Here is a 23761-nt window from a genome sequence, read left to right as displayed (position 1 = left end):
GGAGTTTGTGGCAAAAACAAGGCAGACATAAAGTACCGTTAGGTTTCTGGACAAAAAAGATACCCGATGCTGGTGAGCGTTATACACCTTTTGAGAAACAATTGCTTGCATGTTACTGGGCTCTGGTGGATACCAAGCAATTGACTTTGGGACATGATGTGATTTTGAGAACTGAAATTCCTATTATGCAGTGGGTTTTGAGTTCGCCGAAAACTCATCGAATTGGACATACTCAAGAGGCGAGTGTGATTAAGTGGAAGTGGTACATACAAGACAGGGCACGTGTGGGACCGAAAGGTGTAGCATCCTTACATGAGCAAGTGGCGCAGGCGCCGTTGACTGAGACTGGGAGTGATTGCTCCGTACCTATAGTACAGGAATCTCCTGTTAAGTGGGGTAAGCCATTTGATGATTTGTCCGTGGAGGACAGAAACCATGTGTGGTTTACGGATGGTTCAGCAAGGTTCATAGGAGAGAAACGGCATTGGAAGGCAGTGTCCTATAATACGATCACAAAATATTTGCTGAGTACAACTGGTGAGGGAAAGAGTAGTCAATTCGCTGAATTATATGCTGTTTATCAAGTTTTGAAACAAGAGTTACCTGGCACATGTCATATTTTTACTGATTCCTGGTCCACTGCCAATGGGCTGGCGGTCTGGTTACCAACTTGGCATTCTCATAATTGGGAACTGCATTCAAAAGAACTGTGGGGAAAAGAATTATGGCAAGAAATTTGGGAAATGCTCCCACAAAGTACTGTCACAATCTTTCATGTGGATGCTCATACCCCGATAGACTCCCTTGACAAATTCTTTCATAACATTGCAGATGAGAAATCTAAAATTGCTGAGGCAGTGGTGGACATGCAAGATTCTTATTTGGCGGGATTGGTGAAATGGGCCCACCAGAAAACAGGACATTTTGGAGAGAGAGCCACTAGCAGGAGGGCCACCGATCGAGGAATTTATATTCCTTTAAATTTGATTAAAGACACCATTTTACATTGTCCTATTTGTCAACATTCTAGACAACGAAAAGTACCTCAAATTGTTAAAGGTCATTTACATCGAGGAAAATTGCCCGCTCAAATTTGGCAGATTGATTATATTGGTCCACTCCCTATGAGTAAAAACTGCCAATATGTTTGTACCATTGTTGATACATACAGTGGCCTTTTAGTGGCCTTTCCCTGTAAACAAGCTACCCAAGTGAATACCATAAAAACATTGGAATTGATTATGCTCTATTATGGTGTTCCATTTCAAATTCAATCTGATAATGAATCCCACTTTCGTGGAAGATTGGTGCAGGAATTTTGTGTGGAAAATAACATTGAATGGGTGTTTCATATACCATATTATCCACAGGCATCAGGCCTTATTGAGAGAATGAATGGTTTGCTAAAAGATCAATTGCGAAAATTAATTGATAACAAATATAAGAATTGGAGAGATTATTTGTTTCAAGCACTGTCAATTCTGAATAATCGTCCCTTTTTAAATGCTGAATCTCCATTAATGCGTTTATTTCCTCCAACTATTGATGCAAAGCCCAACACCATTGGCAATACTGTAATGTACTGGGAAATTTCCCCCGGAGCACTGGCTCCTTGCAGAGCAACCCCAGGTTCCGCAGGCTTGGACCTGCATGCCATGAATGATACCATCATTAAAAGCAGAGATCGAGTTATCATTGAAACTGGTGTTGGTGTCTGTATACCAACTGGAAATTTTGGATTGATTGCCCCTAGATCGGGCCTGGCCTTAAAAGGCATTCAAGTACTCGGAGGAGTCATTGACAGCGATTATCAGGGAGAGATTAAGGTGCTCCTGCTGAATAGCAGTGAGGTTGATTTACCAATTCATAAAACTGACCGAATTGCTCAGTTGCTAATCATGCCTGTTTTCAGTGGTGAGATTCAGAAAGGCACTGCCCCAACGTTGCTAACTGTGCGAGGACAAAAAGGTTTTGGTTCCATGGATAATCCTGGAGCTAGAGTATGGGTGCAATCGCCTAAAAATCCCCCTGAACAAGCTGAAGTCATTGCAACCGGTCATGATAATACCATTCTAGTCATGAGACCAGGGAAAGATAGCTGGGAAGCTGTCCCGGCTGATAAATGTTACTTATGAGAATGAATAATGCCTGTATTTGATTTTCTTTCAGATCATTCTCTGGACTGTTGCTGCAGGATGTGCCGGCGTTAGACTCCTTTTGGTCTGCTACGTCGGGAGAGGAGGGAACGCACAGACTTTGGTTGATTCTGGAACCCGAGTACCGCGTTCCTTTGCTGCGTGGGATTCATCATCTAACTTTTGGACTACTTTAGCTAAATGAGTTACCAATTCTCCACATTTCTGCTTGACACCGATGCGTTCGGTGACTGACATTCTAGCGACCTGTTTAGTTGCTGTCCCCACTTCGTTGGAGACTTTAACCCATATCTTTAATATATCAAATGCCCGTCCCAACGTTATCCTTGGAGACTTCGCCACCCATGAGAATTGTCCTTCATGTACTGTACTTTCAGATCCAACACCCCCGATTCATTCCCAAATAACTACATATAATATCACCCAGGATGATCTATGTTTCTTCCTTACATGTGATCCCAATGCAATTACTGAATGCATGCGTCTGAAGTTGAGGGCGGCCACTTCTTTTTCAGCTCATGAATGAACTTTGTGCTCCCGAAGACCTCCGAAGTCATGTACTTCTGTTAAAAATAATATGACCTGTAAAAGTTTAGTAGTTGCCTCTAGCCATTATCGCACAATGTTGTTACCTTCTGGATGGCTTTTCTCTTGTGGCAATACCTCCTGGCCCTACATTCCTGCAAATATTTTCTGGAGGCCCTTGTGCCATCACTAGACTAAGCCTATTGATGTTTTCTTCACATCCTAATACATATTCCCGTGTAGTTTGTGATGCTATGATGTTACATGAAGACTGTGATTCTTCCCTGCATTTATATTCCAAATCTGAATACCTTAGTTTAGCTTTTTCAATTATTGGTGTTCCAGCCTTGGCTGTCTATAATGCTAAGTCTATTGGGAAGATGGCCTGCTGGATGGTTAAGTCTATCAATCACACTTCTACAATTTTATCTGACATATTACTAGACGCCCAGGGTGAACGCAGAGCTATCTTGCAGAACCTGGCTGCTATTGACTATCATATTCGTTTGTCTGTCGTCAAATTGTTGTCCATGAGTGATATATGTTATGTGTACTACCTTTTGAATCTAACCTTTGGCATTTTTGCCTTTCCTTTTGTGTCCAATCGTTAGTCCAAATACCCTTTAGTTATCCTCCTGGATTATACTGATAAATGTATCAGATGTGAGTTGTATTTATATATTATTATTATTATTTTTTGTTTCTATGAACTCCTAAAAAATTGTGATCTTGAAATCCTCTCGTTAAAAACTAAAAGTAAAAGAAGAAAAAAATTCCAAAAATAAATGAACTATTTTTTCAAAATAATTGACTGAAAGAGTGGTCCTTGGGCTGAGCGATAGCAAGTTCAACCCTGGTTCAAACGTTTAAACCATTGCACAGTACTGGCATTTCTCTTTGTTCTTTCTGTTATTGGCACAGCCTTACTGTGCTTCAGCCAAAACCCTTTTGTTAATTATTAATTATTTCAGGGCAGACAGTCGCCATTTTAAAGTCCGAGAAAGATCGAGGAGCTGATACTCTCTTAGAAAGATTGAAGATACTTTAGCTGGAGCGGCTGGCGAGCTTTGACATTAAGATCAGAGCATAAAGAGTGAAGCAGTTAGTTAAGGGAACGAATACCCGAGTGGCTGAAACTGAGTTATAAGATTGAAGCCGAGAAGTGAAGATGGTCCGTGATTGAGAGGAGAGAGGAGTAGTGCAGAACAGCCAGAGAGAGAGAGCAGCCGATGAGAGGAAGGTTCCAGTGACTTGGAGGAAGGTGAAGAGAACAGAGCATAGCGGTGCAGACGTGTATCCGTGACTGCAGAAGTGTGACCTTAAGACGAGCCAAGGCACAGACGAGAAGGGAACCTAGATGACTGCTGAGTCCAGACTTCATATTAATAAGGTGACGCCGACCCTTTCTTATTAGCGTGCACATTCTAACCTTTCATTTTCCTTTGCAGGCTATATGTTATAGTATAGTGTTATATTGCTATTGTTGTTCTGATAAATAAAGTACACCAGTTCTTAGTGAACTAGCATGTGCCTCTTATTCTTATACGATCAGGGTAACCTGTTCTTCTAGTCAGGTACTGTTTTATGAACGGACGCAACCCCCGATCAGGTAAGCAGTGGGTGAATAATGAGGGAGAGAGGGGCCCTTGAAGTAGAGGATAAGTTGTACATCATCTAATTTGGCAATCGTTGTGTGATCCATAATATTGTAGTATAATACCCCTAGTAAATAACGAGAGATTCCTCAACATGAAGAGCTAATGGTATTCATAGGAAAGTGATCGTCGTTGGTAGGCTACGTTAATGAGAGCACCAGGGGGGATACTGGAGCGTATACCCACAGGATTGTGGCTTGTGATGTAAGTAAGAAAACACCAGGGGGGATACTGGTGCGTGTACCCACAGGATTGTGGCTTGGGTTACCCACAGGATCGTGGCTTGGGTGAGCACTGATTGCGGTCAGTGTGTAATGGTAAATAATCAGAACTGCCCTAGGGTAGAATAGTCTGGGCCCGGGTTGCCGCAAGACTAGCTGGTGTGAGTGTGATATTGTAGAAAACCTAGGCATGTACATTGCTAATTCCCCATCCTTGGGTAGGAGACATAGATACCTGTTGTAAATAGGTCCTAAGGAGGGAAGTGGTTACGTTTCGGCTGGGTTGGTGGTGCTCTGATGAGCTGATTCTATCTGGTCTGAGAATCCGGTCGTTACATCTGGCGTCACGAACTGTTTACGAAGCCTGTGTGCGCTGTATTGTTTTTATCTTGTTGGTTTGCGCTCGGCTCGTACGTGGTTTATTTTGTATATTATTTGTTATTAATTGTGTATATCTTTTTGATTTGTCACAATGTTTTTGCGAAAGTCGAAATCTACTTTCAAACTGCCTGTTGAAATTCCCGGCTGGGAATCAATGCCTTACGAGGCCTTGGCCCGTGAGTGGGCCGATTCTACTGGTTTGAGTGAAAATTGGAGTTCTAGTTTGGAACTGGCGGAGCCGGCTGATGTGGTTTCTTGCTTACAGAAGGCACCAGTAGTGAAGGGTGAGGAGCTTCCTATTTTAGGACGCAGAGGTTGGATTGTTTTAACTGCGTACAGGATTGTACATGGGAAATTTTTGAAATTGCAGAAGCGATATGTGGATATGGAAGAAAAGTTTGTTGAAGTGCAAAATGCTCATACTCTTTTGCGATGTCAAAACAAATTGCTTGCCGACAAACTTGAAACATATCAGACAATTGCCGAAAGGGCTGCTGTTCGAATTGCGAAATACAAATATAAGAATCGTCGTGGTCGTGTTTGTAAACAGAAAGTGCGTCTGGTAGGTGGCGAAAGCCGGACTGGATTGGAACCCCGATGAATGAGATGGTAATATCTGGCACTCGAACGATTCTGGTTCCTCGGCTGAGGAGTCTGACAAACGCGAGTCTTCTCGCTCCGGACGTGACTGTAAATCTGCTACTCTTGACAAAGGTGATGATTCCGGCGACCGTAGTCGCTCTTCTCATTGTACTGATGTTTCTCATTCTGATTGTTCCTCTAAATCTATGGATCAGGCTTCTTCAGTTGCTCGTTCGGAGGTTTCTGCGCATCCGGTTTTTCGACGAAAATTACAACAAGCTGAGGTAATATGAATTTTCATGGTCAGTTATGTCCCCTATCGTAGACCCCAACGGCTACATGTACGTGCTTCAAGTACATGCATGTTCCCTCCACTTTCAGCTATGAAGACGCAAATACATTTGCGTCCAACGTTAACATGTCCTCTTTCAGATCCACCATGAATGGGTCGGATATTCCGTTCCTAAGTATGCCTTGCCAACGTCTTTATATGGTGCACTTTTCATGTTTTCTAGCTCTGGCGAGTTAGGCCCTGATCTCTGCCATCGAGCCTTTTCTGCCTTCTGTCTCTGAAAGCCGCAGCCTGCTGCTTCCTGACCCTTGACTTACTCCCTGTGTGGCGAGCGGTGCCTAGCTCGGCCTGCCTTGCCTGCCAAGACTGTTTTCAACCTTCAAGTTATCTGCTCCGCTCCTCGAAAATACATTCCTGTCTAGTAGTTTAGGAAAACATCCTTCCCAGCTGCAGAGCAAAGGGCCCGGCCTCACTGTCTCCATGCAAGTAATTCATAGCTCCCGTTACCATGGTAGGCCCATGGCCCCTTGCCTTACACGTAGACACGTAGTTGCATATGCACGCACCAGCAGTCAGTGTAGAATAGCCTCTGCCCGAGAGACCTTTCCTTCTAGATAATACAGTTCCTTAAACACAAGATATAGATATGATTTGGGTTTAGGTTGTTCTGACACTCCAGACTTCTGTCTCCTCATGTAGGGCTAAATGTCAAGTCCCCTTCACCCTCCAGTTTCACGTCAGTCACACGTCATACTGCTGCGCGCGCATCTCTGCCACATGTTTTTGCTGACACTGCAGGATTCTTCTAGGGATCCACCTACTTGCGTTACGTTTTCAGTGACGTTGTCTCGCACACACCTTCGTGTACGCCCTTGTGCACGCCTTCTGTTACGAACACATGTTCTTATCTCGTTTCTTTCAGCTGTTACGCCTCCTGCATCAATTTCTATTGTAAATGCATTGACTATATATACGATACTCTGCTAATAAATCATTGTACATGTCCTATCCGTTCCCTTGCACATGCTACCTGGTTCGAACCAATAACCAATTCCTTTTTAAGGAATAAAACCCCTTTAAAACCTCAACTACCCCGGATTCTGTCTCTTATTTTTGACTGAGTTATTCTTATTGATATTTACCGCATAAATTCCGCATAGGTAATTAAAATTTACCACATAATTGGCGCCCGAACAGGGACCCCTCCCCCACCCCACGCGCCGGAGGTGCGTTGCAGGCCCGGTCCCCTGCCACAGTCGTGAAGGACAACTACGCGTACCCGCAGGATTTCCTGTATCTCCCTCAGGCCAACGGAGGTGACTGAGGCTGCGATCGACACCCAGACGAGGCGGTGAGGAGTGCGGAGGATCCCGACCAGAGCCTAGCTGAGAGAGCAAAGTCCGAGGTATTTGGAGGCCCACCAGTTCCGAAGTTACGAACGTCACGAACCGAGTCGAGTCCAGTCCAGTCGAATCCAGGGTCCAGTCCAGTATCGAGTTTCCGAGGCCTTCTGTTCCGTGCTTCCCGGTGAGTACCGTTGCTGGGGACGCATCTAGACGAGTGCATTAATTTGTGCCCGGTCAAGACGGGGTTGGGTACACAGCCACGGTCTGCACTGTTTAGCAGTGTATCTGTACTGTTTAGCAGTATATCAAGTATGGAGGTAGCTAGTTTCATTTTAATTATTGTTGTTCGTTTTCAAAATGTTTAAATGTGTTTTAATGTCGTGGTATGAGTGATTGTTCGATCGATATTACTGTGCTCATTGTATTAATTGTGTTCAAATTCAAGTAAGTATCAAGTACCAAGTAGTACGGCTGAGACATGCCGCTATTCTCTAAACTGAGACAGATAGGAACTAGAAAAGGGATACTAGAGGAAGCTGTTCCCATTCCACCCAGGGACACTCCAGGGTACTTTATGTACCACAAGCACGGCTTAGACGCTGTATTATATCTCGATTTGTGGGTAGACTATACTAAAGATTTAGCGGAGAATCAAAGGTGGCCCGCTGCAGGGACATGGGATGCCGAGTGCATCATGAGAGTAGAAGAAGCATTTTGGAAAAATAAAGCCAGACAGTCACAGAAAGATGCCATTGAACTATGGCGCAAAGAATCGCATAGACGCACAGAAAAGGCACTCAGAAAAGCAGAGAAAAGTAGAGAGGATTCAGACAAAGCCCGTGAAAATGTATTAGTTGAAGAGGGGATACGAGTAAAAACAGAACAAGTAGACCGACAACGAAACGCTCTTATGAATGGTATGTATCCTCTTCTGGCCGAGGGTTTACCTAAGGCCACTTCGGAAATACCGAAGAATCTGCCACCTCCATTGGTCCCGACTAAAGTACGTCACCAGGCCACAAAAGACATATTCCTTTCTTCCTATTTAGACGATGTAGCCCCCGAATATGTTAATGTTCCGCCACCACGCGCACCACCTGCTGATGGCACTCCACCCCGAAATCATCTACTCCCACCTCCGCAACGAACTCCTTCTCCCGTTCCACCACCTGCACCTGCTCCCCCAACCCTTCCTGCATCTATTCTTCCGATCACTAACCCATCAAATCCTTTTGGTCCTGGCACCTCGGGAGGTGCGACAGGTTTTCAAACACCGCCACAATCACACAGATTGACTTATAGGGATCTAGCACAACAACGTACACCCCAATCAGTCGATTATGACATATTTAAAGAACGTCTCTCAGACTGTCGATATGATCCAGTACCCGGTAAAAATGACGACAGAATGATGCTCGCATCAGTACGATTACGACGAGTTACCAACCTTTTACTGTTACTACCAGGAATGGTTGAACATCTAGACAGAATATATCATTTCGTTCAAACGGGGGAAGGCCCTGAAAGTATTGGCGAGGCCATGGCTTTCCAGAAAGTTGACACTCAAGCCAAGATATTACGGTTTTTCATAAACTGCCTAATAAGAGAACAAGATAGGCCTGGTGTAGACCAGGAAGAAATGAAAGCACTCAATAAATGGGGTCAGAATATAGCCGATGGGAAACATGATAAACAGAGTTGTATAAAGAACATGTACCAAAGAATCAGAAATGCAGTAATAAAAATACATGAAAGAAGATCGCAAGAATCAGAAATAGATTCAGACAAGGTTGAATCCTCAGGGGAGGAGGAAACACCAGAAACTGCAACAGGACAATCACAATTACCAACTAGAGAAACGATAGCATATGTAGGTAAGGGAAGACCTTTTAATAATGCAATGCGCCCGGTACGCCCAGAAAGTAAGAGACTTTTTCAAGCAGCCATGTCAAATCCAAAAACTCCTGAACACTTATTTCAGGCTACTGATAAAATACTTCAAGAACGAATGGGGTACCATGTATTAAATTCCATGGATGAATAAGAATTAGCCAGGTCAGCAGTCCAATGGGCTGACAGTTCTGACACTTATAGTGATGATGGCTTAGCACAAACATTTTTAAATCTTTCCCCTGATGAACAGAAATTAGCTGGAATATACATGATTCAGCATCTCCTCATATTGTATAAAAGCCAACATTCTGATCCAGGTCCCCTACCTGATATTTTGATAGAGCTACTCTCGAACAGATGGAGAGGTCTAGGTACCGACTTAATTAAAATAATTCTAGAGCATCGGCACAGATACAGTACTTTTCTGACCACACAGTCTGTTCCAGCTCCACCTCCAGAAAGAAAAATGTATTACATAGACAGACAGAATCCCTTGCGAGAGGTACATCCAGTCAAGAATGATGATAATACTTTTAGACGTGTGTTTGTGTACACACCCATAACTAAAATGGAACTGTTAGAAATGAAGAAGTTAGTGCCTAGTCATGACAAAGATCCCGCAGGTTTCCACCGTGAAATAAAAGATATGTTACTCATGGGTGATTATACCTACCCCGACATCATGAAAATATTGAAAGTATTATTGCCTGCTGGTATTTACGAGAAACTCAAGGAAAAAGAATGGGAGGTGGGAGAGGCAAAGATTGATTGGGCTGTATTAGAGAACGAAGAAAATACTCGTACCCCAGGTCTAGGGCTTGGGGACAAAACTAAAGCATTACCAGGATTGTTAGTACAAGTCTTGCCACGTTTGTTAGCAACGAAAAAGGAGGACTGGGATGCAATCTCAGCCTGTAAACAGAAACCCGATGAAGACACTAGTGATTTTTATTCCCGATTTGAGAAATGTTTTGTTATTAATAGTGGCCTGAAACCAAGTAGCCAGTCATATCCACATCTTTTTGTATCTAAATTGGTCGAAAATTCCCTGCCCCAAGTTAAGAATCGTGTTCTGAAAGTCGAGAGCACATGGCAAGCTAACACGCCTTCACAAATGTTACAAATGTTACAGTACCACCAGAATAGAATTAGAGAAGAACATGATCACGAACAAAGACGTATGAAAGACACAAAAATGAAAATGTTAGTTGCTCAGTCAGTCCCAGCTGACGGTCAGGAAAAGGGTATGACACAGTCCAGTAATTCAGCAGCTCCTGTTAAAGGGATATGCAACTATTGTAAACAGCCAGGTCACTATGTAAACGATTGTGCAGTTTTGAAACATAATATATCAACAGGTAAAACTAAAGAAAGGCCGCGTCCTCCTAGACAGGACCAGGCCCAACAACAAGTACCACAGAATATCCAGCCTATGCAAGCTTCACAACAGACAGTACAGACCGTAGCCGTGCCACAGCCACACTCATTGCCGCAACACAACATGCAACACAACAGATGTACCAGTATGCGCAAACTGATTATCCCGATTATCAGCGATACACATGAAACAGCCTAGAGAGGGAAGTCGGCTTGCCTCTTATTGAGGTTCCTGTAGATCAAGAGGGTCCTTATGTACACAGCCAAGTGTTAGGAAAAGATCGAAAGTTTTTGATTGATACAGGGGCAAGCAGGACAACTATAAGTCATGACGAGGTTCCAGGGGCACCCCTCTCAGGCTCACAGAATGTTTCCCTTGGATTTTCAGGCAAACCTATTGTAAACGAAGTATCACAACCAGTACCACTTTTAGTTGGTCCATTGTCTCGCACAACAGATTTATTGTTAACGAAATCATGTCCAGAAAACTTGTTAGGCATCAAGACACTGAAAGCTCTAGGAGCTGTGATATGTTGCTCTCCGGAAGGAGTGAGACTGTTTCTACGTGACTTTAAGGGTCACTATGTGTTGAGAGATATTGATCCCAGACTACAGAACGTTCCTGCACATTTATGGGCACAAGGCCCCACTGATGTAGGTTGTATGCACATTACACCATATCGAGTCACACTTAGACCAGGAGTAGTCTTACCACGAATCCGACAATACAAGTTACCACCAGATGCTATAGTGGCTTTACTGAAAATCATTGACGAGCTCATTGCACAAGGAGTGGTTGTAGAAACCGACTCGAATTTATGTAACTCCCCCATCATCCCAATTCTTAAACGTACTGATCCAAATGCACCCCCAGTTTATCGATTAGTTATCGATCTGCGCGAATTGAATAAATGCATCGTACCACAGTATCCTGTGGTCCCAGATATCTCGTCTCTATTGACTGCCATTGATTCCGAAGCCAGGTTCTTTACTGTAATAGATCTGAAGAATGCCTTCTTTAGCGTCCCCATTGATCCGGAAAGCCAATACCTTTTCGGATTCTGTCTAAATGGACGAAGCTTCAAATTTGCACGCGCACCTCAAGGATTCACAGAAAGCCCCAGCATCTATAGTCAAGCACTGAAAAGACAACTAGACAGTATACATCTGCCTGACAACACTGCTCTGTTACAGTATGTCGATGATCTACTGATCACCGCCCGCAGCGAACCCGAATGTGAGCAAGCGTCACTGACGGTTTTGCATTTCCTGGCTGACAAGGGACACAAGGTGTCCCCTTCGAAGCTACAATTCTGTGTTCAGCAAGTTGTTTACCTTGGGCACTTGCTGACCAAAGGGGGGAGACAGCTAACACCTGACCGCATTCAGTTAATTGTAAACATGTCACAACCCAAGACACAAAAGGAGGTACGGGCCTTTATAGGCCTCACTTCTTACTGTAGACAATGGATCCCTCAGTATGCATTTCTAGCGAAACCTCTCATACAGTTGACAACCCAGGAGGCAGCGACATTGACTGTCCTCCCTTGGACTCAGGAACACACACAAGCTTTTGAGGACTTAAAGAAAGCCTTATGTCAAGCACCAGTTTTAGCGACACCATGTTACATCAAGCCTTTTACACTTTTTGTCACAGAACGTGAAGGTACTGCATTGTCAGTACTCACTCAGGATCAAGCAGGTTCATACAAACCGTGTGCTTATTTCTCTAGTACATTGGATCCAGTAGCCCAGGCTCTGCCTGCGTGCTTGAAATCAGTAGCAGCAACAGCCCTAGCAATCAGACAAAGTGATTCCATAGTGCTAGGACATCAGTTGACAGTACAAGTTCCACACTCCGTGGAAGTTCTTTTAAACCGAACACAGACCCAGCACTTGACTATAGCAAGACTGACAGGTTATGAATTGACATTGTTTCAGCCACACATAGAAATCAGACGCTGCAACACATTGAACCCTGCTACGCTTTTGCCATTAAGTGAGACAGACCCATTGGCACATGATTGTATTGAGGTCATTACCATTACGACGAAACCCAGACAAGACTTGACAGACACCGCATTACCAGATCCAGACCTGACACTTTATGTGGATGGTTCATGCATGAGAACAAGTACAGGGGACTTAGTGGCAGCTTACGCAGTCACGACAGAAACTGAAGTCATAGAAACAAATTGTATTGACACCTTGTCAGCTCAAGCAGCAGAGCTCATTGCTCTGACCCAAGCCTGTATTCTAGCCAAGAATAAGAAAGTTAACATATACACAGATTCCCGTTATGCATTCGGAGTCGTACACGACTTTGGTGTCCTGTGGCGAGAGAGAGGTTTTTTGACCTCTCACGGAGCCAAAATTCAGCACGGTTCCCTCATTCGTACTCTGTTAGATGCAATACATCTGCCTACAGCGATATCCATCATGAAGTGCAAGGCACATACCAAAGTCACAGATATCATTTCCCAGGGTAACGACCTAGCAGACCGCACAGCCAAGCATACAGCTCAGACTCAGACTCACACAACTGATCTGACAAAGACAATAGTTCAGACACCGACACATTGTATGACAGTTAAGGATCCCGCCCTAGATGTAATTGATATACAGACACATGCTACACCGGACGAAATCAAGAAATGGACTGAACTAGGAGGGGTCCAGACAGATCAAGGATGGATGACGAAAGGGAAATCTACATGGTTTCTCCCCGACTCTATGGTCCAAGTAATCATTAACACAGTACACAGTCCTGCACATTTAGGAGAAAAAGCTATGTTAGACAGTATTCAACACATCTGGTTTAATAAACATTTACGAGCAGCAGCCAAACAGAAAGTGCGTACTTGCATGATATGTTGTCAGTTCAACCCTGGTAAAAGCATTCCCGTAGAGCAAGGTGGATTTCATCCTCCCGATCACCCTTTTGAAGTCCTCCAGATGGATTATATCCAGATGGAACGTTGTCGAGGTTTCAAATATGTCCTCGTAGTTGTATGTGCACTTTCCCGTTGGACAGAAGCATATCCAGTCCCAGATTACACTGCTCCGACCACTGCCAAACAGCTGGTTCGTGAATTTTTCCCCAGATATGGTTTGCCCCGTGTCGTGTACTCAGACAACGGTCAGCCATTCTCGTCCGAGCTTATGAAGCAGGTATCACTCCTGCTCGGCTACCAATGGAAGTTCCACTGTGTCCGACATCCCGAAGCAGCAGGTCTCGTAGAGAGACACAATCAGACCCTGAAAACTCGTCTTGCAAAAATCTGTAAGGAGAAGGGTGTCGACTGGATCGTAGCTTTGCCGGTTGCCCTTTTTTACATGAGGATGGTCGCCCATTCCAGAACAGGGCTATCCCCGTATGAGGTGGTCTTTGGTAGGCCACCGAATATGTGGGGGACGCCTTTGCCGAGAAAGATTACTGATGTCGATTGTAATATGTTGACAGATTACCTTGCTTCCTTGATGTCTGCACTCCAATCATGTCGTTCACAGGTCGCTGCAGCCTTTCCCGACAACACCGATGTAAAGCCACATGGGATCATTCCGGGGGACCATATTCTCGACAGGAACTTCGATCGGAGGAGTCCGCTGGAGCCCCGTTGGCAGGGGCCGAAACTTGTCCTGCTAACCACGAGGACTGCAATCAAGGTCGAGGGCCGCAAAGGGTGGCTCCACTCCAGCCACGTAAAGATATTTCATGGACTGCTTCCAGTTACAGACTCTCAGCCCTCCCCCTCTAAGGACTGCCCAGATTCTAGTGACTCTAAACTTTCCCTGATAGAGAAAACTCCACAGCAGGAGTATAAAGATAAATTGAGGTCTAGCAAGTCAGACAGTTTAATTGTTTAAGTCCTCCCCTAGGTGAATCGGTTAAACCTGATTCTGACATGTATCCCCTAGACCCCAACAGAGAGAGAGATAGACAGAAACAGCTCAAGAAACATGAATATTGTAAATCTCTTCGCAGTCACTGTATTGTGACTTTATTGATTATGTTTTTTCTAAGTCTTATGATCATTGCTGCGAGTGTACTGCTACATGTATACTACCCTATTTTCATACATGCACATTCCTCTTCAAATGACACTGTCGAGCACTCTTTCAGTGAATTACCCCCGCATGAATTGTCATACAGACTTGCGCTGCGCAACAACACATTCATTAGCATGTTACATCATTCCCATCAGACCAGCAATGCTACCAATTGTTGGATATGTGGCCGACTCCCTCCCTATCAGAAATACAAGGGAGTTCTGCCTCTTTTTCCGTACCCGTTCACACATAATGGTTCATGTGGTGCATGGTTTAGTTTAATTAATTCCTTAGATTCAGATTCCGTAGTTTACCAGGGCAACTGGGTATGGGGAAATCTGAACACAGTTCTACATAGAGTATGTTTCCCTGACAAGGAGGGTCTTCCCAAAAGAACAGGAACTGATCTAGAAAATGAAGTATATGGATTAGGTAATTTTACACTTAACCTCATGATTCTGAATGTTGAATCCGAATCCGAACCAGTCTTGCCTGCTATGTCCGTACTACCAGTCAAAGGTGAATTATGTGTCAGAAAGAATGGTTCAGTACACCTGGGTCATAGTAAATGTACTACTGTGATCGAATTCAGTGATAAGGGCAAGTCTACATTTAAAGCTTCACGTCATTCCTACTTCGTTTGTGGTCATACCGCATATATACGTTTACCTCTAGATTGGGATGGCACCTGCTACATTGCATTCCTTCTGCCACCCGTTTTCCTAGCCCCTCCTGATTATCATAGAGACATCCATCTAGTACACAATAGACCACAGAGAGATCTCCCGATTGTCGACTATACTGAAACGGCATGGGAGCAGTATACAGATTTCAATAAAGGTTTCTTTCCCTACTTAGGTACTGTCTTTAATAGTAAACTGATACGAAAATTAACTAGAACCCTTGAAGCAGTAGTGAATGAAACTACATCCGCCCTAGGTAACTTAACAGAGGAGCAGTCTGCTATGCGGATTGTTGTTCTTCAAAATCGTCTCGTCCTTGACGTCATCCTGGCCGATAGGGGCAGAGCCTGTAGAGTCATCGGATCGAGCTGCTGTGTTTTCATTCCACAAAACGCACCATCAGTATATAGAGCCATTACTCGTCTTCAAAAGATTGCAAGTCAGATACACCAGAATCCAGGCACCTGGACTTGGTCCGGTTGGTTCTGGAGCGTGTTGTCAGCCTGGGGATGGAAGATCCTATCCTTCCTAGGTATTGCCCTTCTCATAGTATTCAGTTGTTGCCTATGTTTGCAATGTGGGCCAGCGATTTGCGGCTTGTGCGCCACGTCATGTATTCCTCATTCAAGTCCTCATTTAAAACGCAGTAAGAAGAAAGAAGAGCAAATGATGTTACATGAACAGATTGATAGATTAATGAGGATTGATATATCATGAAGGGTCCGTAGGGGACAAGGAGGGAATGAGGTAATATGAATTTTCATGGTCAGTTATGTCCCCTATCGTAGACCCCAACGGCTACATGTACGTGCTTCAAGTACATGCATGTTCCCTCCACTTTCAGCTATGAAGACGCAAATACATTTGCGTCCAACGTTAACATGTCCTCTTTCAGATCCACCATGAATGGGTCAGATATTCCGTTCCTAAGTATGCCTTGCCAACGTCTTTATATGGTGCACTTTTCATGTTTTCTAGCTCTGGCGAGTTAGGCCCTGATCTCTGCCATCGAGCCTTTTCTGCCTTCTGTCTCTGAAAGCCGCAGCCTGCTGCTTCCTGACCCTTGACTTACTCCCTGTGTGGCGAGCGGTGCCTAGCTCGGCCTGCCTTGCCTGCCTAGACTGTATTCAACCTTCAAGTTATCTGCTCCGCTCCTCGAAAATACATTCCTGTCTAGTAGTTTAGGAAAACATCCTTCCCAGCTGCAGAGCAAAGGGCCCGGCCTCACTGTCTCCATGCAAGTAATTCATAGCTCCCGTTACCATGGTAGGCCCATGGCCCCTTGCCTTACACGTAGACACGTAGTTGCATATGCACGCACCAGCAGTCAGTGTAGAATAGCCTCTGCCCGAGAGACCTTTCCTTCTAGATAATACAGTTCCTTAAACACAAGATATAGATATGATTTGGGTTTAGGTTGTTCTGACACTCCAGACTTCTGTCTCCTCATGTAGGGCTAAATGTCAAGTCCCCTTCACCCTCCAGTTTCACGTCAGTCACACGTCATACTGCTGCGCGCGCATCTCTGCCACATGTTTTTGCTGACACTGCAGGATTCTTCTAGGGATCCACCTACTTGCGTTACGTTTTCAGTGACGTTGTCTCGCACACACCTTCGTGTACGCCCTTGTGCACGCCTTCTGTTACGAATACATGTTCTTATCTCGTTTCTTTCAGCTGTTACGCCTCCTGCATCAATTTCTATTGTAAATGCATTGACTATATATACGATACTCTGCTAATAAATCATTGTACATGTCCTATCCGTTCCCTTGCACATGCTACCTGGTTCGAACCAATAACCAATTCCTTTTTAAGGAATAAAACCCCTTTAAAACCTCAACTACCCCGGATTCTGTCTCTTATTTTTGACTGAGTTATTCTTATTGATATTTACCGCATAAATTCCGCATAGGTAATTAAAATTTCCCTGATAGAGAAAACTCCACAGCAGGAGTATAAAGATAAATTGAGGTCTAGCAAGTCAGACAGTTTAATTGTTTAAGTCCTCCCCTAGGTGAATCGGTTAAACCTGATTCTGACATGTATCCCCTAGACCCCAACAGATAGAGAGATAGACAGAAACAGCTCAAGAAACATGAATATTGTAAATCTCTTCGCAGTCACTGTATTGTGACTTTATTGATTATGTTTTTTCTAAGTCTTATGATCATTGCTGCGAGTGTACTGCTACATGTATACTACCCTATTTTCATACATGCACATTCCTCTTCAAATGACACTGTTGAGGTAATATGAATTTTCATGGTCAATTGTGTCCCCTATCGTAGACCCCAACGGCTCCATGTACATGCTTCTAGTACATGTAAGTTCCCTCCACAACCAGCTATGAAGACGCAAATACATTTGCGTCCAACGTTAACATGTCCTCTTTCAGATCCACCATGAATGGGTCGGATATTCCGTTCCTAAGTATGCCTTGCCAACGTCTTTATATGGTGCACTTTCCATGTTTTCTAGCTCTGGCGAGTTAGGCCCTGATTTCTGCCATCGAGCCTTTTCTGCCCTCTGTCTCTGGAAGCCGCAGCCTGCTGCTTCCTGACCCGTGACTTACTCCCTGTGTGGCGAGCGGTGCCTAGCTCGGCCTGCCTTGCCTGCCAAGACTGTATTCAACCTTCAAGTTATCTGCTCCGCTCCTCGAAAATACATTCCTGTCTAGCAGTTTAGGAAAACATCCTTCCCAGCTGCAGAGCAAAGGGCCCGGCCTCACTGTCTCCATGCAAGTAAATTCATAGCTCCCGTTACCATGGTAGGCCCATGGCCCCCTTGCCTTACACGTAGACACGTAGTTGCATATGCACGCACTAGCAGTCAGTATAGAATAGCCTCTGCCCGAGAGACCTTTCCTTCTAGATAATACAGTTCCTTAAACACAAGATATAGATATGATTTGGGTTTAGGTTGTTCTGACACTCTAGACTTCTGTCTCCTCATGAAGGGCTAAATGTCAAGTCCCCTTCACCCTCCAGTTTCACGTCAGTCACACGTCATACTGCTGCGCGCGCATCTCTGCCACATGTTTTTGCTGACACTGCAGGATTCTTCTAGGGATCCACCTACTTGCGTTACGTTTTCAGTGACGTTGTCTAGCACACACCTCCGTGTACGCCCTTGTGCACGCCTTCTGTTACGAACACATGTTCTTATCTCGTTTCTTTCAGCTGTTACGCCTCCTGCATCAATTTCTATTGTAAATGCATCTACTATATAAATGATACTCTGTTAATAAATCATTGTACATGTCCTATCCGTTCCCTTGCACATGCTACCTCGTTCGAACCAATAACCAATTCCTTTTTAAAGGAATAAAACCCCTTTAAAACCTCAACTACCCCGGATTCTGTCTCTTATTTTTGACTGAGTTATTCTTATTGATATTTACCGCATAAATTCCGCATAGGTAATTAAAATTTACCACAGAATTGGTGCCCGAATAGGGACCCCTCCCCCACCCCACGCGCCGGAGGTGCGTTGCAGGCCCGGTCCCCTGCCACAGCGTGAAGGACAACTACGCGTACCCGCAGGATTTCCTGTATCTCCCTCAGGCCAACGGAGGTGACTGAGGCTGCGATCGACACCCAGACGAGGCGGTGAGGAGTGCGGAGGATCCCGACCAGAGCCTAGCTGAGAGAGCAAAGTCCGAGGTATTTGGAGGCCCACCAGTTCCGAAGTTCCGAAGTACCTGCGTCACGAACCGAGTCGAGTCCAGTCCAGTCGAGTCCAGGGTCCAGTCCAGTATCGAGTTTCCTAGGCCTTCTGTTCCGTGCTTCCCGGTGAGTACCGTTGCTGGGGACGCATCTAGACGAGTGCATTAACTTGTGCCCGGTCAAGACGGGGTTGGGTACACAGCCACGGTCTGCACTGTTTAGCAGTGTATCTGTACTGTTTAGCAGTATATCAAGTATGGAGGTAGCTAGTTTCATTTTAATTATTGTTGTTCGTTTTCAAAATGTTTAAATGTGTTTTAATGTCTTGGTATGAGTGATTGTTCGATCGTTATTACTGTGCTCATTGTATTAATTGTGTTCAAATTCGAGTAAGTATCAAGTATCAAGTAGTACGGCTGAGACATGCCGCTATTCTCTAAACTGAGACAGATAGGAACTAGAAAAGGGATACTAGAGGAAGCTGTTCCCATTCCACCTAGGGACACTCCAGGGTACTTTATGTACCACAAGCACGGCTTAGACGCTGTATTATATCTCGATTTGTGGGTAGACTATACTAAAGATTTAGCAGAGAATCAAAGGTGGCCCGCCACAGGGACATGGGATGCCGAGTGCATCATGAGAGTAGAAGAAGCATTATGGAAAAAGAAAGCCAGACAGTCACAGAAAGATGCCATTGAATTATGGCGTAAAGAATCGCATAGACGCACAGAAAAAGCACTCAGAAAAGCAGAGAAAAGTAGAGAGGATTCAGACAAAGCCCGTGAAAATGTATTAGTTGAAGAGGGGATACGAGTAAAAACAGAACAAGTAGACCGACAACGAAACGCTCTTATGAATGGTATGTATCCTCTTCTGGCCGAGGGTTTACCTAAGGCCACTTCGGAAATACCGAAGAATCTGCCACCTCCATTGGTCCCGACTAAAGTACGTCACAAGGCCACAAAAGACATATTCCTTTCTTCCTATTTAGACAATGTAGCCCCGGAATATGTTAATGTTCCGCCACCACGCACACCACCTGCTGATGGCACTCCACCCCGAAATCATCTACTCCCACCTCCGCAACGAACTCCTTCTCCCGTTCCACCACCTGCACCTGCTCCCTCAACCCTTCCTGCACCTATTCTTCCGATCACTAACCCATTCAATCCTTTTGGTCCTGGCACCTCGGGAGGTGCGACAGGTTTTCAAACACCGCCACAATCACACCGATTGACTTATAGGGATCTAGCACAACAACGTACACCCCAATCAGTCGATTATGACATATTTAAAGAACGTCTTTCAGACTGTCGATATGATCCAGTACCCGGTAAAAATGACGACAGAATGATGCTCGCATCAGTACGATTACGATGAGTTACCAACTTTTTACTGTTACTACCAGGAATGGTTGAACACCTAGACAGAATATATCATTTCGTTCAAACGGGGGAAGGCTCTGAAAGTATTGGCGAGGCCATGGCTTTCCAGAAAGTTGACACTCAAGCCAAGATATTACGGTTTTTCATAAACTGCCTAATAAGAGAACAAGATAGGCCTGGTGTAGACCAGGAAGAAATGAAAGCACTCAATAAATGGGGTCAGAATATAGCCGATGGGAAACATGATAAACAGAGTTGTATAAAGAACATGTACCAAAGAATCAGAAATGCAGTAATAAAAATACATGAAAGAAGATCGCAAGAAACAGAAATAGATTCAGACAAGGTTGAATCCTCAGGGGAGGAGGAAACACCAGAAACTGCAACAGGACAATCACAATTACCAACTAGAGAAACGATAGCATATGTAGGTAAGGGAAGACCTTTTAATAATGCAATGCGTCCGGTACGCCCAGAAAGTAAGAGACTTTTTCAAGCAGCCATGTCAAATCCAAAAACTCCTGAACACTTATTTCAGGCTACTGATAAAATACTTCAAGAACGAATGGGGTACCATGTATTAAATTCCATGGATGAACAAGAATTAGCCAGGTCAGCAGTCCAATGGGCTGACAGTTCTGACACTTATAGTGATGATGGCTTAGCACAAACATTTTTAAATCTTTCCCCTGATGAACAGAAATTAGCTGGAATATACATGATTCAGCATCTCCTTATATTGTATAAAAGCCAACATTCTGATCCAGGTCCCCTACCTGATATTTTGATAGAGCTACTCTCGAACAGATGGAGAGGTCTAGGTACCGACTTAATTAAAATAATTCTAGAGCATCGGCACAGATACAGTACTTTTCTGACCACACAGTCTGTTCCAGCTCCACCTCCAGAAAGAAAAATGTATTACATAGACAGACAGAATCCCTTGCGAGAGGTACATACAGTCAAGAATGATGATAATACTTTTAGACGTGTGTTTGTGTACACACCCATAACTAAAATGGAACTGTTAGAAATGAAGAAGTTAGTGCCTAGTCATGACAAAGATCCCGCAGGTTCCCACCGTGAAATAAAAGATATGTTACTCATGGGTGATTATACCTACCCCGATATCATGAAAATATTGAAAGTATTATTGCCTGCTGGTATTTACGAGAAACTGAAGGAAAAAGAATGGGAGGTGGGAGAGGCAAAGATTGATTGGGCTGTATTAGAGAACGAAGAAAATACTCGTACCCCAGGTCTAGGGCTTGGGGACAAAACTAAAGCATTACCAGGATTGTTAGTACAAGTCTTGCCACATTTGTTAGCAACGAAAAAGGAGGACTGGGATGCAATCTCAGCCTGTAAACAGAAACCCGATGAAGACGCTAGTGATTTTTATTCCCGATTTGAGAAATGTTTTGTTATTAATAGTGGCCTGAAACCAAGTAGCGAGTCATATCCACATCTTTTTGTATCTAAATTGGTCGAAAATTCCCTGCCCCAAGTTAAGAATCGTGTTCTGAAAGTCGAGAGCACATGGCAAGCTAACACGCCTTCACAAATGTTACAAATGTTACAGTAAGACCAGAATAGAATTAGAGAAGAACATGATCACGAACAAAGACGTATGAAAGACACAAAAATGAAAATGTTAGTTGCTCAGTCAGTACCAGCTGACGGCCAGAAAAAGGGTATGACACAGTCCAGTAATTCAGCACCTCCTGTTAAAGGGATATGCAACTATTGTAAACAGCCAGGTCACTATGTAAACGATTGTGCAGTTTTGAAACATAATATATCAACAGGTAAAACTAAAGAAAGGCCGCGTCCTCCTAGACAGGACCAGGCCCAACAACAAGTACAACAGAATATCCAGCCTATGCAAGCTTCACAACAGACAGCACAGACTGTAGCCATGCCACAGCCACAGCCCATTGCCGCAACACAACATGCAACACAACAGATGTACCAGTATGCGCAAACTGATTATCCCGATTATCAGCGATACACATGAAACAGCCTAGAGAGGGAAGTTGGCTTGCCTCTTATTGAGGTTCCTGTGGATCAAGAGGGTCCTTATGTACACAGCCAAGTGTTAGGAAAAGATAGAAAGTTTTTGATTGATACAGGGGCAAGCAGGACAACTATAAGTCATGACGAGGTTCCAGGGGCACCCCTCTCAGGCTCACAGAATGTTTCCCTTGGATTTTCAGGCAAACCTATTGTAAACGAAGTATCACAACCAGTACCACTTTTAGTTGGTCCATTGTCTCGCACGACAGACTTGTTGTTAACGAAATCATGTCCAGAAAACTTGTTAGGCATCAAGACACTGAAAGCTCTAGGAGCTGTGATATGTTGCTCTCCGGAAGGAGTGAGACTGTTCCTACGTGACTTTAAGGGTCACTATGTGTTGAGAGATATTGAACCCAGACTACAGAATGTACCTGCACATTTATGGGCACAAGGCCCCACTGATGTAGGTTGTATGCACATTACACCATATCGAGTCACACTTAGACCAGGAGTAGTCTTACCACGAATCCGACAATACAAGTTACCACCAGATGCTATAGCGGCTTTACTGAAAATCATTGACGAGCTCATTGCACAAGGAGTGGTTGTAGAAACAGACTCGAATTTATGTAACTCCCCCATCATTCCAATTCTTAAACGTACTGATCCAAATGCACCCCCAGTTTATCGATTAGTTATCGATCTGCGCGAATTGAATAAATGCATCGTACCACAGTATCCTGTGGTCCCAGATATCTCGTCTCTATTGACTGCCATTGATTCCGAAGCCACGTTCTTTACTGTAATAGATCTGAAGAACGCCTTCTTTAGCGTCCCCATTGATCCGGAAAGCCAATACCTTTTCGGATTCTGTCTAAATGGACGAAGCTTCAAATTTGCACGCGCACCTCAAGGATTCACAGAAAGCCCCAGCATCTATAGTCAAGCACTGAAAAGACAACTAGACAGTATACACATGCCTGACAACACTGCTCTGTTACAGTATGTCGATGATCTACTGATCACCGCCCGCAGCGAACCCGAATGTGAGCAAGCGTCACTGACGGTTTTGCATTTCCTGGCTGACAAGGGACACAAGGTGTCCCCTTCGAAGCTACAATTCTGTGTTCAGCAAGTTGTTTACCTTGGGCACTTGCTGACCAAAGGGGGGAGACAGCTGACACCTGACCGCATTCAGTTAATTGTAAACATGTCACAACCCAAGACACAAAAGGAGGTACGGGCCTTTATAGGCCTCACTTCTTACTGTAGACAATGGATCCCTCAGTATGCATTTTTAGCGAAACCTCTCATACAGTTGACAACCCAGGAGGCAGCGACATCGACTGTCCTCCCTTGGACTCAGGAACATACACAAGCTTTTGAGGACTCAAAGAAAGCCTTATGTCAAGCACCAGTTTTAGCGACACCATGTTATAGCAAGCCTTTTACACTTTTTGTCACAGAACGTGAAGGTACTGCATTGTCGGTCCTCACTCAAGACCAAGCAGGTTCACACAAACCG

This window comes from Lissotriton vulgaris, chromosome 2_2 (assembly GCF_964263255.1).
Source record: "Lissotriton vulgaris chromosome 2_2, aLisVul1.2, whole genome shotgun sequence".
Taxonomy (NCBI): Eukaryota; Metazoa; Chordata; class Amphibia; order Caudata; family Salamandridae; genus Lissotriton; species Lissotriton vulgaris.
The sequence above is the reverse complement of the archived record's forward strand: the minus strand, read 5'-3'. Positions refer to the sequence as shown.